A 15,319-nucleotide genomic window follows, 5' to 3' on the forward strand; every position below is an offset into this window, starting at 1 on the left:
TGTTGGGTCAGTTGATATCTCACTTACAGACATCATGTTTACATTGCATGTGCTTACTTCCCATTCACGAGTGGACGTTGTTTTGATTTTGTGCGGTTATCTCTTGTGACCCCATAGCATAATACTTTGTTGTTGATCTTGGTGTCTTGCTTGGTTGTCTGTTGTTTTGCCTGTTCTTCCATTCCTGATCGTCTGTCTTGTTTGTTTGCAGGCTGCTCCCGTTCGGTCCTGCTACATTTTCGTTAGCAACAACCCTGTGACTGTTTCTGTCGCGGTTGCAACAACAAACATAAAATTCCTAATATTTTATACACAGTGAACATTAAATACTTATTACAATAATAGACCTATGTCTGCCATCCCATCCATTACAGCTACACATTGAACGTTACACTATTCATACAAAATAACAATAATAGAACAGCTATTGAAATTATACAGATCTCAACAGTAAACATTAAAATTGAATTTGGTTATTGAAATAAATTGATGAGGATATTAACCACTCAGGAATGTGTTTAATCGTTATGGAAGGACTTCAGGTTCAATTGGTTGATAATGGTGACAAAGTGACAAGTGATTTATTTCACTAATTATGACAGATTATTAACATTAGTGATAAAGTCAAGTGGATAACTTTTAAAGAACATTAGAGCACTTGTGCCGTGAGTACTTTGAGCAATGACCACAATGATCTGAGACCTTGGAGGAGGACAATGTCTGAGAACTTTGACAGTCAGCCTAGAAGGAGACTTGTCTTAGAACGGTGACCCATGACCTCGACCTTATTTCTTGGCCTTTGATTGTCCCCAAATGCCTATTATCCTTTCTACTCCCTAATACTAACCTTGCATTCGTAGAATCATGTTTACGTGTGAGGTAGCTATAATTTAGCACCTTACAAGAACTCATCCACATACTTTGCCGTGATCTACAAACACAGTTAGGTATCACGTGATGGGTTGTACATCGTATATATGAGTATATAAAGGAGACTAACATAGTCACGTACGTCTGGTGAATAATTGTTAACGCTTATTTCATGAAAGGTGACAGAGTGGCTTTATAATAAAAACGGCGTAATGAATGATTGCCTATACTAGTAGAGGTTGGAACGCCATTGGAAATGAAATGGCAAGCAGAACTCAAGCTCTGGGTGGAAGGCCTGCACAGGTGTTGGTCCTGCTTAAACACAGGAAGTAGCTAGACACATGTCGTGGCACCTGAGCTCTGAAGCACAGAGGGGGGACGGCCGGCCGCTATTGTAGTAGGGGCCGGAAGGATAACCGGATAATACTTGCGAACTCTGAAAATATTGGACGTAGGTGAGAAGAAAGAAGAAGCGGCACCTCGGAAACCATGCAGGCTGGGTTATTTCCAAGGATTTTTACTCAGATGCATACCATTGTACGTTATAGGTTTTTCCTCACAAACTATTCGCGCTGGACGACAACAGACTAAAATACGGTTGGTCAGCGTTTGGAAGAATCTGGAGAGAGGGAGAATATCCCGTGGTTTCGGGAATATGATTCATTGGTGGGGAGATAAGCCTTGCTGGGAAGCCAGCGCTGGAGAGACGTGGTCTTCCGTTGTGAGCGCCTGTGTGTGATGGTCGCTCTATTTCAGCTTTTACTGGTACAGGCGGACTTGCTGTCTTTGCTCTCAGTAGAGTTTGTAGATAGAACAGTTAGGAACTGTACTATGTGGAACCTATACGGTTCTGGACTTCACATCCGGGTTGGAAGTCGTCGTTGAGTATGCAGCGTTCAGTAATTGAGAGCACTTCCTCTGCCTATACTTACATTGAGACGTTATCTGAACTACGTCCTTGTGGTTGGGAGTTCGCGTTTCTCATCTGTTGAACACAGAGAGGAGAAGACAGTATTAGAGTATATTAGTCAGAGAACCACCTTCTGCCGTCCTAGCGTTTGAAAGAGGTTATTTGTGACTGGAGTTCTTCCATCGTCACAGACAAGTACGAGAACCATCACTTCGACACACCGGACGCAGTACATATGGTGATATCGCAAATTGCTTTTGCTTATTAGGGTTATAAAAGCTAAACAACTGTGATCACGTTAGTTTATTTCCACTGAGGTTCCACATCACCGTAGATCATCTTTGAAAGTAATGTCTTCCAGTGTTTGGTACGTAGATGATGTCAGTCATTCCGCATTATTGATATTAGACCGCGCAGTTATAATAAGGGGAAGACTTGGGCAATTGGTCAATAATTTTAGTTAGGAAATATAGGCAACTGTACTTAAAGGGTTGATTTTAAACTATAATAAATAAATATATTCAACAACAACGTTTATCATTTAGTAGTATTAGTTGCCTTCTTCATTCATTTATGTTTAGATTGTAATTTATAGAAATAGAGATCCTAAGATCTTGAGGGGGTAGTCAAACAGGACCAAATCATAATTTTAGCGTTTATTATTTTCCATTGCACACGTTGATTTTACAACTGCCTGAAGTAGCATCTTGGATATAGCGACCCTGCCAGGATCCTACTTGGAGTCTTCTGATAGTAGTCATAAAGTGGTTTGAATCCTTGGAAATTTTCAAATAAATTTTTCCCATGTACTGTTTAGGTGTTATTGATGGTGATCACCATCTTGTGTGTGTAGTTTGCAGTGGTAAAGTTATGAGATAACATTAAAAATAATATTTGTGTGTTTTAATGAATTTATTTTCAGAGGTGTTGCACTCCAGTCCAATGTCTGTAATTAATTGATATTCATGTAATGTATTTATTGTTGTTTTTTGCGTGTATTGTAATGACACTGCTCATTCACGATGTTGCCATTAGTTAAGCTAAGATATTTATCTTATGTGCCATTACATAATAAATGTGGTATTGTAAATTGAGTGTATTTTAGCAGACAACCGTTATCAGGGATCAGTCCATGTTAATTAGGGCGAAAGTGTGCTTAGTAGCTCAACAGAGCATGATTTGTAACAACATAGAAATTGCAGATACACGGGGTAGTCAAGAAAGCTTGTGGGATGAGAAAGAGTTAGCTATGTTAGCAGCACGAGGCACAGGTGAGGAGAATACCGATCCAACGGAATTTTTTGATGATGATAGACACAGTGAAGACTGTGGTGGGCAATCTGATAGCGAAGATGAGGAACAGCGATACACTGAGGCAATCGTAAAGATACGGGAATATAATGTAGGGAGTTCAAGTGAATGCAGAACGACTAAGAATTTAAATCGCCGTATGTGGCATCGTCACGAGGCACCATATGATATGCTGCCTCATGACGATACCACAGACGGTGGTGATGACTTTTTTTGAATACCAGGAAATGGAAAGGAAAAATGGTAGATCACCTAAGAGTAATTGAAAGTCACAACAGGACAGGAGCTTTAGGTAACACAGGTGTGTTGGACATCCTTACACACCTAAAAGCAATGGGAAGTGAAATGGGAAATAAAATCCAAAACGTTAGTGCGAGAATGCAGAAGGTCAGCTCAGAAATGGGAAATAAAATTCAAAACATTTGTGCCTAAATGGGGAGTAAAATTCAAAACGTTGGTGTCGAAATTGAATCAGTAAAACATTAGACAAGGGAATTAAAAATGAGGTAGTGAAGCTCCAAACAAAACTAGATTGCGGAAGACCGAAGAACCGCGAGCCAGGCGCGATTACTAGCGAGGGGTGCAAAGCAGATTGCTACTGAAACATTAGAGAAAACAGAAAATACGACCGAGATAGGTAGATGTGCATTAACGAAGTTGCAAAGGCGCGTGAAACAGGTAGAAATACCGCAGCTGCAAAAGACGGAATTTGCACCAAATAAGGCATTGGCCAGGGAGCTCTCCCAATTTAAACAGAACATAGAGAACAAAATTAGGCAATTATCTCAGGAAGTCAGATCGCAATCAAAGCAAAAATCACCTCTCAGAAAAAAAGTATTAGGCGATTTGGAAACAACAGAAACCGAAAGAGCCAGTTCAAACTCTTCACGATCATGTCCAAGCCCAGACGATATTAGAATGTGCTCGAATGTAAGAGTTGCTCGACAACTACAGACTGAAAGCGTGTATGCAGAGCAACGAAATACCGCTGGAGATATGGGCCCCGCGGCTACTCAGGGCACAACTGGGTCGCAAATTGCGAATACAGAGAACAGCAATGAAATATCTCATATGCATAATTGTTACCCAATAATGCGCGCCACGAAACATTTCTCCACTGATGAAAACGTAACAGGGAGTTGAAGAGAGGATGCCCAAAGAAATGGTAGACCGAAAACGTTAGCACCAAATGAGAATGTGATACGCCGAGCGGAAAGAAACTCTAATGAACTTTTCGATTTTAAGCATTTTATCTCTGTACGAAAATTTCAGCATTGCAAAGACGAGGGTAATGTTTTACACCCGAAAACCTTTATTGGTCAGTTTGATTTATCATTACCTCTTCACTGGCCTCTGATGTACAAACTGGACTTCATATGTTCACATATCGAGGGAACAATGGCCGAATGCATGTGGAACATTGCGAAAACGTGCACGTCATACGAAGAGTTTCGTGACGCATTTTTAAACAAATACTGGTCCAAGGAGACAAGATAGGATCAAGCAGGAAATAATGATGTGCAGAGACTTGGAAAGTTCAGGGTTCCTTAGTCCGGTGAAGTTTTTCGAAAACTTGACCACGAAAAATTAGTATTTGGTCGACCCATGCACACCGGCTGAGATCAAAAGATTGTTACACGAAGTTGCCAATTTCCTACCAGCAAACGCTCGTCGGCCGATGTGGAAGTGATGTAGAAGGGTTCGAAGGTATCCTAAGAGAGTTGGAGTTCACCTTCAAAGAGCAGCAGGCGCCAGAAAAACGTAGGCAGAGAGACGTGCAATGTGAAAGAAGGAAGAACAACGGAGGGAATAATAGAGGCAATAATTGGCAAAACAATGTAAATCATCCGCCTCACCAAAACATGGTCCAGAGAGATCGTAGTTGAATTAATGAACAGTGGACGATCTATGGCAGAGAATATAGGTAACAAAATGATCGGTGATGGGAGGCACAAAATAATGGCGCATCATGGGGCGACAATAGAGAAACTCGTCAACGGTCTGACCAAGGATGGGGTGGAATGAACAACAACAGAAATCGGGAACAATCGATTGAGATTAAACCACCTGACCCTGGGAGAGTATGACAAAATAACATGGAAAACGAACAATGACTAGGCCAGACGACGGGCACTAGAGAAAATGCGCCCATAAACAATCTCAGAAGTAATAATGAAAATATTATAGAATATGAGGAAAATATTACTTGATGAAAAGGAAACGTTACCCAAACAGGACATCTATCCGGTGGTAAAAATACAAATTGGAGGAATTAGGGGTACTGCGATAATAGATAGTGGAAGTGAACTCTCAGCTATTTCAGATAGACTGTATGCTAAATGCAAAGATTAAGTTGATCCACAGGTGGTCACAGTACAAAAAACTAAGAAACGAGGTGCATTAGTTGGAAAGGGTATGGAAATGTCGCAACAAACACGTCTAGACTTTGATTGCCAAGGACACTATATGAGGCAAATCTGTTGATAATACCGAAACTAACAGCTGATATAATAATCGGTGTAGATTTTCTTTCAGCACAGAAAGCTAACATCGATCTAGAAGAGGGGAGCTAACGTTAGGGAAAGAGAATAAAATAAAAATCAAATTTGATGAGAAGGCAATAAAAGGTCAAATTCCGGCGACCTGTTTAAAACTACAATTCACGGACCAGCATGCAGTTCAGAGGGCAGAGTGTAAAAAAGATCATGACAATAGAGCAGAGTTCAAGTCATAACGTGAACATATTAATGAAATTAGCAGTAGGATTGATTCGAAACTTGAGAATATGGATAACATAGATAATAAAGACAGAAAGGGTTGGAGCTTGCACTAAAAAATAACGCTGAGTTCTTTGTACCCAAAACCGGATGCATTAAGGGGTGTCAGCATAAATTTGAGGTAAAGAAACATAGACCATTTCGGGTACCTCCTTATGCCATCCCATGGTCTTACCGGGAAAGGGTTCTAAGTGAACTACGAAGAATGGAGGACGAAGGTGTAACTGAGGCCTCTAGATCTGAGTACAATAGATCACTACGTATAGTAGACAAAAAGGACGGTGGAATTCGACTGGTGTTAGACTCACTGCAAATAAATACCATTATTGTGTCAGAGACCGATCGCCCTGAAAGGTTTAAGGAGCTGTTTCAAAGATCTCACGGGGTTTCGGTGTTTTCCTCGCTTCATTTGCACTCGAGCTTTTGGCAAATAGAGCTCGATCCCGAATGCCGAAAACACACGGCATTTATTGTCTTCGGAAGGAGTTTTCAATTCAAAACGCTACCATATCTCAGGATTTTTGTTTGACTACTGACAGCGCGAAGATCGGTCTGGGAGCTAGGGTATTTCAAGAATTTGAACAAGATGGCAAATTAGTACACATAACAATCGCCTTTGGTGGCAGGGTACTACCCAAAAGTGAAAGAACTTGAAGCCCTTGCAATAGTATGGGGATTTAAAAAGTTCAGATACTTTCTGTTTGGGAGAGAAACAATAGTCTATACGGACCATAGGCCCCTAGAGTTTCTGCTAACCGCCAAACTTGTGCGTGGAAGACTACCTAGATGGGTAGCGGTGCTTCAGGAATACCAGTTTTCAACAGTCTATGTGCCTGTTCTGACAAACGCCACTGCTGATGCCCTGTCCCGCTCAATTATTAGCGAAACAGAAGAGACGGATGAAGCATTAGATCAAGAGCACTTTTCGTTGTTCTACCTCAAGGGCGTGGTATTTCAAAACTTCGTTACTGGAACGATGCGGAATATTCAGAATGAGCAGGTCAAGGACCCAGATTTAGTCAAAATAAAGGAAAAATGGAAGGATCGGATGCAGACCTGCATAAGACAGAACTTCCTCTTGAGAAAAGGGATTCTGTTTTATAGGGCAAATGTCAATGATTCGTTGTGTGTGGTGTGCATACGAAATGATTTAATACATAAGCTTATATTGTATACACACCCAAGTTACGCACATTTCGGTCCACGAAGATGTTTTATGAAAATGAAGAGTGTCTGCTTCTTTAAAAACATGGAGAAACGCATACGGAAAATACTAGCCATCTGTAAAAAGTTCCAAAAGGCGAAATCCATAGATGTGGGAACCCAGGCTCCTTTATACCCAGTTATTCCTGAGAAGCTAAGGCATATGGCAGTGATAGATTTGATGGGACCATTACCCAAGACACCGAGGGGCCACCAATATTTATCGGTAGTATTGGAGCTGACATCAAAATTTGACACTACTAAAAAGGGAGACTGGTGCAACTGTAATTAGAGCCTTGTGTAGAGACTTCATAAACCAAGTGGGAACTGTAGACTGTATCATTTCAGACAATGGACCACAATATAAATCTGAGGTATGGAAAAGAACACTAAGAAGGTATAAGATAATGCCTTTATTAGTAAGTTTCACCCGAGTTCGAACCCCGCAGCGAGAACGATGAAAGATTTGGGCAATTTATGTAGATTATACTGTGGAAAGAATCATGCTAGCTGGGATGTGTTTCTTAAAGATTTTCAGGATGTGATAAACGAGCTTCCCCACAGCACTACACTGATGCCACCTATGACGGTTCCGAAGAACAGGGACCCTCCAGATAAAATTCGAGGACTGGTCGATTTTCCACAAAGGATGCGCCGACATCATAAAGTCATACTGGAGGAGGTTTTGTGCAGTATTCGAGTCGAGGGAATTTGTAGTGGGATAAAAAGTCTTAGTTAAGTCTTATATGTTGTCCAACAAGCAATTGAAGCTGTGTCAAAAGTTCTTCAAGAGATACAGCGGCCTGTACGTACAAGACTAGCGCACGCAAATGCGGTTGAAATTGAGTCTGTGAAAACAGGAAAATCTTTGGGACTCCATCATGTGAGCCATCTCAAACCATTTATAGAATAAGTAGGGATGATTGAAGGGAGCTTGTATGGAAAAAGTATAGTATTGTATATAGTTAGCAATTTAGTTAAGTAATTCACTGAGGGGATCTGTAGATTTATTAAATTTTCTGTAATGTTATCATGTTAAAAGGGGTACTACAGTACATAAACGAGCTGGATGTTGTGGGTAGGAAAACTAGGGTATGTTTCTTTGTGTACGCTATAACTATGTGCACAGCAAGCTGAGTGTACAATTTCAGAAAGTGTTTAGAGTTTAAGATGTGCTATCTGTCCATGAAGGAATAAAGTGAAATTGAGAAACGTGTAGTACTGCAAAAATGTTGAGAAGATGTAGGAATAAAAGAAATTGTTAACCAATTGATGTGGAACGTATTAGGAGAGAACGCCATTAAAAATTTTTTAGAAATGAGTGTCTATTTTATATGTTTAGCAATGCGATCATAAATGAGTGACTTGCTAGTAGGGTTTGCGGTGACACACAGGTGTGTCGTCCAAGTACGATTTGTCTCCATTCAGAGAAAAGGGAGTTCAATAGGTGACAGATGCTCCACGTGTCTATGCGAGAGCGCACCGTTATTTGTATGAGAATGTTGTTCTTATGCTGTTCAAAGAGACGGAATAATTGTGTACCGAAAGATTATTTGAGTGTTAGAAGGACTTGAAAAAGAAGTGTAATAAGGTCATATAGACACGTAAAATGTAATAAAGTACGAAGCTGTATGTTCAAAGCACTTTACACAGAGGGTAATACATAAGGACATGCCAGTGGTATGATTTTATATAATGTTCTAAAATCTTTATATTTCCAGGTACTACTAATAAAATAAAATGTAACTTCATTAAGATACGCTACGGTCGCAGGTTCGAATCCTGCCTCGGGCATGGATGTTTGTGATGTCATTATGTTAGTTAGGTTTAACTAGTTATCAGTTCTAGGGGACTAATGACCTCAGCAGTTGAGTCCCATAGTGCTCAGAGCCATTTGAACCATTTTAATTAAGATAAAAATACCACCAGAGAAAGTTAAGAGCAACAGATCCGAAAAAGGGGGACAGAGAAGAGAAGGTATTACTGAGTAAAACCATGAAAGCGTGATTCAAATAAAAGATGTCAGCAATTGCACTAACTTGCTACGTAGTATGATGGTTCACAGGAAGCACTCCAGGAGCATGAAATGAAGAAGTGGCCCACCTAATCATTCATTTGTATATGTTTGTGTGTGCAGACGTGCACTTTAGTGTTCACAGATATTCACGACGACAGCCACGACGGACGCAAGAACCATGAAATCGGACGATCTTGTGATACCCACGACAGGTAGACTAGTACAAACATCCTATTGGCCAGTAGTTTAACAAGTAGTTTAACAAATGGTTTAATAAGTAGTATTTGCAACTACTGACATTGGTATTTGGTGAGGATTAATTATATTATTGTATAAACAACTAATGAACATGTATTTTTATAGGTATACAGGTGAGGACAGATATGTAATAATTCATTAACATAGGTATAAGTGTATTACTTCATAAGTAACATTAACTTAGTACATGAAACTGTTGTTGTTGTTGTGGTCTTCAGTCCTGAGACTGGTTTGATGCAGCTCTCCATGCTACTCTATCCTGTGCAAGCTCCTTCATCTCCCAGTACCTACTGCAACCTATATCCTTCTGAACCTATTTAGTGTATTCATCTCTTGGTCTCCCTCTATGATTTTTACCGTCCACGCTGCCCTCCAGTACTAAACTGGTGATCCCCTGATGCCTCAGAAGATGCCCTACCAACCGATCCCTTCGTCTAGTCAAATTGTGCCACAAATATCGCTTCTCCCCTATTCTATTCAATACCTCCTCATTAGTTATGTGATCTACCCATCTAATCTTCAACATTCTTCTGTAGCACCACATTTCGAAAGGTTCTATTCTCTTCTTGTCCAAATTATTTATCGTCGATGTTTTTTACTTCCATACATGGCTACGCTCCATACAAATACTTTCAGAAAAGACTTCCTGACACTTAAATCTACACTCGATGTTATCAAATTTCTCTTCTTCAGAAACGCTTTCCTTGCCATTGCCAGTCTACTTTTGATATCCTCTCTACTTCGACGATCAGCAGTTATTTTGCTCCTCAAATAGCAAAACTCGTTTACTACTTTAAGCGTCTCATTTCCTAATCTGATTCTCGCAGCATCACCCGATTTAACTCGACTACATTCCATTATCCTCGTTTTGCTTTTGTTGATGTTCATCTTATATCCTCCTTTCAAGACACTGTCCATTCCGTTCAACTGCTCTTCCAAGTCCTTTGCTGTCTCTGACAGAATTACAATGTCATCGGCGAACCTTAAAGTTTTTAATTCTTCTCCATGGATTTTAATATCTACTCCGAAGTTTTCTTTTGTTTCCTTTACTGCTTGCTCAATATACAGATTGAATAACATCGGGGAGAGGCTACAACCCTGTCTCACTCCCTTCCCAACCACTGCTTCCCTTTCATGTGCCTCTACTCTTACAACTGCCATCTGGTTTCTGTACAAATTGTAAATAGCCGTTCGCTCCCTGTATTTTACCCCTGCCACCCATAGAATTTGAAAGAGTGTATTCCAGTCAACATTGTCAAAAGTTTTGTGTAAGTCTCCAAATGCTAGTAACGTAGGTTTGCCTTTCCTTAATCTAGCTTCTAAGGTAAGTTGTAGGGTCAGTATTCCCTCACGTGTTCCGATATTTCTACGGAATCCAAACTGATCTTCCCCGAGGTCAGCTTCTACTAGTTTTTCCATTCGTCTGCTTCGAATTCGCGTTAGTATTTTGCAGCCGTGGCTTACTAAACTGATAGTTCGGTAATTTTCACATCTGTCAACACCTGCTTTCTTTGGGATTGGAATTATTATATTCTTCTTGATGTCTGACGTTATCTCGCATGTCTCATGCATCTTGCTCACCAGATGGTAGAGTTTTGTCAGGACTGGCTCTCCCAAGGCTGTCAGTAGCTGTAATGGAATGTTGTGTACTCCCGGAGCTTTGTTTCGACTCAGGTCTTTCAGTGCTCTGTCAAACTCTTCACGCAGTATCATATCTCCCATTTCATCTTCATCTACATCGTCTTCCATTTCCATAATATAGTCCTCAAGCACATCGCCCTTGTATAGACCCTCGATATACTCCTTCCACCTTTTTGCTTTCCCTTCTTTGCTTAGAACTGGGTTTCCATCTGAGCTCTTGATATTCATACAAGTGGTTCTCTTTTCTCCAAAGGTCTCTTTAATTTTCCTGTAGGCAGTATCTATCTTACCCCTAGTGAAATAAGCCTCTACATCCTTATATTTTTCCTCTAGCCATCCCTGCTTAGCCATTTTGCAATTCCTGTCGATACATGAATACGTTTGTATTCCTTTTTGCCTGCTTTATTTACTGCATTTTTGTATTTTCTCCATTCATCAGTTAAAATCAATATTTCTTTTGTTACCCAAGGATTTCTACTAGCCCTCATCTTTTTACCTACTTGATCCTCTGCTGCCTTCACCACTTCATTCCTCAAAGCGACCCATTCTTCTTCTACTGAATTTTTTCCCCCCATTCCTGTCAATTGTTCCCTTATGCTCTCCCTGAAACTCTGTACAACCTCTGGTTTAGTCAGTTTATCCTGGTCCCAACTCCTTAAATTCCCATCTTTTTGCAGTTTCTTCAGTTTTAATCTACAGTTCATAACCAATAGATTGTGATCAGAGTCCACATCTGCCACTGGAAATGTCTTACAATTTAAAACCTGGTTCCTAAATCTCTGAATCTCTGTGTTACCATTATGTAATCTATCTGAAACCTGTCAGTATGTCCAGACTTGTTCCATGTATACAACTTTCTTTTACGATTCTTGTGTTAGCTACGATTAGGTTGTGCTCTGTGCAAAATTCTACCAGACGGCTTCCTCCTTCGTTTCTTACCCCCAATCCATATTCACCTACTACGTTTCCTTCTCTCAATTTTCCTACTGACGAATTCCAGTCACCCATTACTATTAAATTTTCATCTCCCTTCACCATCTGAATAATTTCTTTTATTTCATCTTACATTTTTTCGATTTCTTCGTCATCTGCTGAGCTATTGGGCATATAAACTTGTACTACTGTAGTAGGCATGGGCTTCGTGCCTATCTTGGCCACAATAATGCGTTGACTATGCTGTTTGTAGTAGCTTAGAGCGCATTCCTATTTCCCTATTCATTATTAAACCTACTCCTGCAATACCCCTATTTGATTTTGTAGTCACACGACCAGAAGTCTTGTTCCTCCTGCCACCAAACTTCACTAATTCCCACTATATCTAACTTTCACCTATCCATTTCCCTTTTTAATTTTTCTAATCTACCTGCCCGATTAAGGGATCTGACATTCCACACTCCGATCCATAGGATGCCAGTTTTCTTTCTCCTGGTAATGACATCTTCTTGAGTTGTCCCCGCCCGGAGATCCGAATGGGGGACTATTTTACCTCCAAATGTTTTACCCAAGAGGACGCCATCATCATTTAACCATACAGTAAAGCTGCATGCCCTCGGGAAAAATTACGTCCGCAGTTTCCCCTTGCTTTCAGCCATTCGCAGTACCAGCACAGCAAGGCCGTTTTGGTTTGTTTTACAAGGCCAGATCAGTCAATCATCCAGACTGTTGCCCCTGCAGCTATTGAAAAGGCTGCTGCCCCTCTTCAGGAACCACGCGTTTGTCTAGCCTCTCAACAGATACTCCTCCATTGTGGTTGCACCTACGGGACGGCTATCTGTATCCCTGAGGCACGCAAGCCTCCCCACCAACGGCAAGGTCAGAAACAACGCAGAAGTTGTTTGAGCGCCACACGGAAAAAAGTTGACGCTCGCAATCTAACGTTTCAGAGATTCCAGAGTGTAGCGCAGTCATAGAACAGTGTCGCCATGTCTAATATTAATGCATTAATTTGTTCTGAAAGCGGTGCTGATATTCAAGACCATAAAAGTGGGTTAAAAGCTGTGAGCTATCTGAGGAAGTTAACCTTGCATTATTGCGCAACTGTTTCACCAGGTATCCAGTCTAGCTTACGAAATTCCCAACCAGATTAACATTAATTATAATCTTTTAGTAGTCATCTTACAATAACCGGTGATACATATATAAAAAGACAATTAAAATAAAAAGAAATAAATCAGTTTATATTTGGACATTTATTTTAACATTTTTTCATTGTTCCGTTAAAATGTCAGCATATCAAACTTGATCCATAACTAAACTGGTGCCTTATTTAGGATTGTGTAAATGTGAGTTTGTAATCTTACGGAACAAATCAAATAGAGAACCAAGATTGGGAGCCTACATACATCACTGCATTCATAAAATAACACATGAAGAACGTTGAAACAAATGCAAGAGGAAATTAACCACAACCAACTGATTCAATTTTCACCCAAAGAAGCTACATTCGTAGCGCAATCCTGTCCTTCATGAAATTACCACACACTCGTATACTAAATTCATACTAACTCTCTGTGAAATCTTCGCGAAAAGAATAACTGAGGGCTACTTTCATGCTCACACTACATGCTTCACGTGGTCAGCTTGGTTTACACAAAGAATGTAACTCCACAATAATTTTGATAATTAAAATAAATTATATCAAAACGCAATTTACAAAAGAAAAACCTCGGACTGGTTACTATCGTCTTACTATTAACATGATGGGTCAAACAATTGTATACGCACGTGGTACTGGTCTCACAAAGTACACCCCATGTGGGTTGAACATAAAGAAAAGTTGCTATATTGAAAAATATTGTCAACACGAGACGCTATAATCTCACACACATTCGCATTTAAGATTGATGATCTTAGTTAGAGTTACAGATCAACACGTGGTTCCACGTTACTCACAAAGTAGTGACAAAGCAACTACCAGAAGATACTCTGTACTTCACACTCGAATTGCACTGCGTTGCAATTTAAGATAACATTAGATGTTTTAGAGCTATACCTGAAATAAAGGTGATTAAATTTTCAGTTAGGCAGAACTTAAGAAATCCATTGTCCTACGGACTTAGCAGAGACGCGCTTAGCTGGAGATCTTACCACTTCAGACGCTCGCCGCTGACCGACTGACCTGGGCCCCTACCAAGCGTGCTTAACAGATACAAACGGAAGCGACCAGAGAGGCAGCTTCCTGTACCAACATGACAAGGGACGAACAGGACCATACTAAGAATAGAAACCTCTCTACTTTTAGAAAGCATAGCTACCTGTTCCGACGTTGGTCCTACTGTTCTCTAGCAGACAGGCTTCTCTGCTACCATCAAGCATGCAACTAGAAATACATTTGCTCGTTCATCCTCACACACAGAAAGGAAGGGGGATGACAGTATCTTATCATATACAGTTTATAAAAGAAAGCGGATGTAGGTTCCGTATGAGACTGTGTGACACGAATTACATATAAACTGTGTTTTAAAGTGTAGTAATGTGACAGATCGTTCTTGTTTATGTGTAGTAACACGTTTCACTGCTCAGCCTCCTCCCAGATAGTCAGAAACACCACAGTAAATTTAGAAGAGGAATTTATGCTATAAATGACAACAGATTTAAGAAATTAAGATGAAAGGAATCCAACACAGACCTTTCAAACTTTCATGAAATAACTCATTATAACGAATAATACTAAATATTATTTAATCAGAAAAATTAAAAAAATTAACTTCAAACACCGTAATGAAGCCTTTTACTTAAATATTACGAATTCAGTTTTTCAATTGCGAGACTAACACCTCGCCAGATTATAACTTTAACTCACAGTGGACCATGACAAAATTGAGACAATACCTTACATCTATTAGAACAAAACTTACATCTAAGAAAACACATTAAAGGAACACAAATGTAGATATTTATTATGCAGAAAAAATTAAGCCCCCACATAAAGATACTCACACCAAAATCTACTATATTATTATTGAATATAAAGCATCACTCATAGAACTTTTTCTGGTCCTTATGATGATATAAACCCTTCACATTTCTAGTTTCAGGGTGTTGTAATAAATAGCTACCTTCATGTGGTATATCACTTATTATGTAGGGTCCAGAATAAACTTCTAGCAACTTCTTATTCTGTATCTTCATTAAAGCTGGCTTCAGGTCGTTTTTTAACATTATATGATCCTAATACTATATACTAAAAGGTTACCCATTTCAGTATTATAATTTTGCCTTTCTTTTTAGAGCAGCAAATTTTAACTTCTCTAAGACTAGTTGGATAGTGTCTTCTTTGCGTCTTGCCACTTCAGGAACTACAGGTGTGGGAAATAATCCACTCTTTCTTTT

Source organism: Schistocerca serialis, unplaced genomic scaffold (assembly GCF_023864345.2).
Source record: "Schistocerca serialis cubense isolate TAMUIC-IGC-003099 unplaced genomic scaffold, iqSchSeri2.2 HiC_scaffold_1362, whole genome shotgun sequence".
In the NCBI taxonomy this organism is placed as follows: Eukaryota; Metazoa; Arthropoda; class Insecta; order Orthoptera; family Acrididae; genus Schistocerca; species Schistocerca serialis.